Consider the following 5,017-nt stretch of genomic DNA (forward strand, 5'->3'; position numbering starts at 1 on the left):
GGCTAACAGAGTTTGCATCTCAAATAAGCTCGCAACTTAAACAATCGAGTGAACAAGTAAGTTTGAAACTTAAAGAAAAAACAGACTGGATAAGTTAAGTTTGAATTTTGATCTATGAAGTACTCATCTCAATGAGAAGTGTGAGGAAACTAATAAGGACTCTAGAGAACAGTTGATACACTTCAGAAAAGAATTTCAAGTTAAAGTTGAAATTTGAAATGAAAACATACAAGCTAACACAGACAGCATTGTTGTCATCAACAACAGAGTAGATACTGAAGTAGAAAGATTAGATCAGAGAATAGACAAACTATCAGAAACCTTAAACAAGAATACAACCTGTTTACCACTAATGTAGATACAAAAGTAGAAAATATACACACTAAATATACACAATTGGAAGACACATGGATGTCCCAACATATATTTTACAATCAAAATACAATGTATGGGCACATCCAAGTGAAATGTTTTCCTGGTGAAAATCAGCACCCTATTGACTTTATTCACCAATGTAAGGAATGTAGGAATTCAGATAACATAAAAATTAAGTTAGTAAAAAGGTTTCTAGAAGGGGAAGCCCTATCCTGGGCAAATGAGAATAATGATTCTTGGAATACTTTTGAAGAGTTTGAAGCTAAATTTATTTGTAAATTTTGGTCACAATCCATACAAGCCAGATTAAAGTCAGAATTTCTAAATGGACCAATGTATAGAGGGAAAGTAGGGGGAATGCAAAAATTTTGCAGAGATCAATTGAAAAAACTTGCTCACTTGAATAACTCTTTTGATATTATGACACAAGTTGATGTTTTAAAGAGAAGGTTACCAGAGAGACTGCAGTGGGAATTGGTCCATGGACCAGATGATTCAATGGAAGAGTTCCTAAAATTTGTAGATAGATTAGATAGGGCCTTCGAAAGAGAAAGTAACCAAAGTTTTGGTTCTGGCAACAACCAGTATGGGGGGGTGGAACAGGAATGTAAATAGAGATTATTATGGGAGGAGAGACTTTGCAAATTTCTGGAAATAATGCTCCAAATAGGGGAGATAGGAGATATGAAAATGATTTCAGAAACAATGCACAGGAGGGAGAATGGAGGAGAGATAACAGGAATGATAGAAATAGGTATTGGGTAAGGGAACAAGATAGAAGGGGGTTTGTTGAAACTAGTGAACAGAACGACAACTACAAATGGACAGACCGATGGAACCAGCCAGGAAACGGTGGACAGCCCCACTAGATGTCCGTAGTTATGGGGCTAGACAATATTATGGCAGGACAACACATAACTGAAACTGGAAAATCGAGGATACAATGTAAAGAGTAAGTACCATGAAATACTGAATAAATTAGAATGAATAAATTAGAATTTAATAAAAGGTTTTGGGATACTATGAGAAAGTGATACAGTTAATAAAAACAGTGTTCAAGAACAGGTAGTTAGTGAAAGTGCAGAAGTTGAAGGTATTGCAGAATTCTATAGTTGGGCTGAAAAAGATACTGGTGTTAATAACAAGTCAGACACACCACAAATAGAATCTATTTTGGGGGGTTCATTTGATAAGAAGGGGGATGACGAAGTGTTTAATGGAGCCAAAGACTCAGTTGCTGAGATTCAGATACATAGGGGGGAAATTGAAGATGGGGTTGTTGTGGAGAAGGAGGAAGAAGAAGTAATAGAGGGACACTCAAATAATGGTCCTAAGTTAAGTGATGTTATTGATTAGAGTGTGGAGGAAGAAATAAAAAGTATTTGTAGAGCTGAAGAGTGATGATGAATTAAAGGTAAGTGATGTGACAAATATGGGTAATAATGGGATTAATTTAAGTGAAATGCAGCCTAGGGAATGTGTATCTGATGACAAGCTAATGCCTATTGGGAACTATGAAACACTAATCTATGAGAATGGTAATAATAATAATACTAAAGAAAATATAAAGGGATGGAATGTAAATGTGTTTTCAAGACAAAGGGGAAAAGTTTTTAGATGTTTTGTGGAACAACTATGGAAACTGTGTAAACAAAGATGCCTTTTGGAAAGAATTAGCAAAGGTAAGTGCAACCTTGTATCCTGTATGGTGGATAAGAATCTGTAGTGGACTTCATAAAAAATGGGGTGAAAACAGTAGTTTGTTAAGTGGCAACACAGTGTTAAGAGAAACAGATGAAAACAAAGGTTTATGTTTAAATGTCAATGCTTTGCAAAGAGGAAGGGATGTGTCTGAGTGTAGGAAAGAGACAGACTTAGGAACTAAGGAAATTGAAAATGATCTATTGTTTGAAAATACTCAAATAGACAAAGATTTTGAGCTAGGTTGTCCATATGTTAAAGTAAACATTGACATTGGCCCATTTGAAATAAAAGAAAGCCCACATCCTAATGCGTATAGAATTATCATTCCCAGATCAAGAAGGTTATTTGGATTAAGAAACATCACTGAATTGAAACCATATAAACATGATTAAGCACATTTCCCTGTTTGAATACAGTTACTTACCCATTTTCCGTAAAGCATGTTACCAGCAAAACTTTTTACTGGGTGTGTCAAATAGCAACTACCACTCATCCTACAGACCCTGGAAAAGTTCCAGATCTCTGAGAAAATGTTTTTATATTTTTATTGCCACTATTGAATATTAAATTTTGAGACATCATCTTCACTTGCAATGAGCAAGTTTAACCATGCACCCAAAGAGGTGACAAACATTTATTACTTTCTTTTTGTATTGTTGAATGTGGGACATACTTACACCAAATATAAAAGACAAAGTAAAAATTGTTGTGCAAGACCCATCATTTTGTTACTATTCTTTTCTTAGGCATAAGATGTGTGTACAATTTTCTACAGCTAATCAGATGTTCACCAAGTTTGATGTTTGTGTTATGTTGTGACCAATTTAAGTTTGCAATTTTGGTATTAATATGTTCTTGTACTGTCTTGACTATGTGTCTCAATGGGAGTCAATATTTAAAAAACTTTTTTTAAAATGCATATTATATTCATAAATGTGACTTGTCTAGTGTGTGTGTATATATCATGTCCATACTTATAATTATGTTCTTTGTTTTCATTTCCATTATGTGGCTAAAAAGAGCAGACAGTTGCAATATTTTCTTACTGGACATATGACCTGTCCATCTATGTAATACATTTATGTTCCTTCTATTATCTTGATTATTCTGTGACTCAATGAGAGCTGACTTTAAAATAATTTGCATACATTTTTTATATATCTTAACATCACATGTGATATATTTGTGTCTGTTTTTGACCATTTTCCATGTGGCTCACTGTGGGCAAAGATAATACAATTTTTTTTACTTTCATATATTACTAAATAATTTTATTATGCTGTCATACTGAGAGTCATAACACAAAATACATTTGAAACAACACAACTAAAATATTTGCAGGAAGAAGTCATTTTGAAATGGTGTAACAGTCATTGGATACATACACATTACGCCTAGAAAAACAAAAAAATTATTAAAGTAGAACTTTTCCAAATTTTTGCCTTTTGACACATTGGTCCTAGTCGGCTAATATCATTAACATTCTGTAAATGATATTACCCAAGGGGGGTATTGTAATGGAACATATTAAAGGCTTTACTTTACCGAAGTGTGCGATACCCTCCAAAATTCAACCAGTTTAGTGAGTATTTATGATTATAGAAAAGTTTTTGTGTATGTTAACAATGATTGCATAACATGTCTCCATAAACAGTCAACCCATTAAATTATACTGAATAACTGTTCCCCACAAAAGTTAATATCACTTGATCACTGATACAGCAAATGTCATCATGTAAAAACACTAAGTACATCTTAAATAGTTAATATGAAGTACGAAAAATAGTGGCCTACTTATGTATTCTAGATCTCCTTAAATAAAAATCACCCAGTGAAACCTATTTGTTCACTAGGACCATTTTCACACAGTATTCATGTGAACACTCCTATGTTAGATGAAAACCCATGTAATTCTCAATAATTCATGTTATTTACTTATTTATGCAAATTAGAGATGTCAATTGACAAACTTCTAAAAAACTGCCTTTTTGTAACAAAGAATTACTCTGTCAAGTCAATAAATCTGTCATTTTAATAACCTGTTAAATTATGTCACTTGATATAAATGAATAACTTTTCTGCACAAATTATGATAACAGATGTACATGTGACTTATAAACTATATCTCTTTTTAGTAGTTCTTTGACAAGGTTATAAATACAAGCAGCAAGAAGGGTTGGAGAGCAGTCAGAATGTCACTTTGGTGGAGTGTGTATGTGTGTTATTGTTCGAGGTGGATAAACAATGCAAAGAACATGTAAAAGAAGTACTACTTTGTGTTGTGTCATTGTCTTTGGTGGACAGTGGAATTATGATGGCCGCCAGAGTAATAAATATTTGAAGTTAAAATATTTGTTGGTTTTGCTCGTTATTTATCATCAAAAGCACATGAAAACACAGGACCTCATCCTTTTTAACCCTAGACAACCAGATTTAGAGCCAGCATCAGCATCAAGACACAGCAGAGATCCAGCAAGCAGCAGCGATTACCACAATGCATTTTAATGGCACCAACCTAACATCAAGTGCTAACAAGCTCCGTAAATGGGAGTGAAATAGTGCGACTATAGCAATATCTACGACCATAATACCTTTACACATAGCGAAGAAAAACACACACACACACAAATTCTACCCAAGATTAGTGAGCCTTACAGACACACATTTAAGCAATAAAGAAAGACAGCTGTTCGAGAAAGGATTAAAATACAATGTAAACTCAGAAATAGATGAAGATTACTTAGAAAATCTAATTATAGAAGCACAAAGTATTGTGATAAGGGAAGATAGGAATCAAAATAGCAGTGTCAACATTGGATCAACTAGAGAACCAGCAAAAAAAGAAATACAGAATATAATTACCATTGTAAAAACACAACACAAAAACAACAAAAACACACAATCTGCAACACTCAGAAAACTTAGGAGAAAACTTAAA

Source organism: Schistocerca serialis, chromosome 4, assembly GCF_023864345.2.
Source record: "Schistocerca serialis cubense isolate TAMUIC-IGC-003099 chromosome 4, iqSchSeri2.2, whole genome shotgun sequence".
Taxonomy (NCBI): Eukaryota; Metazoa; Arthropoda; class Insecta; order Orthoptera; family Acrididae; genus Schistocerca; species Schistocerca serialis.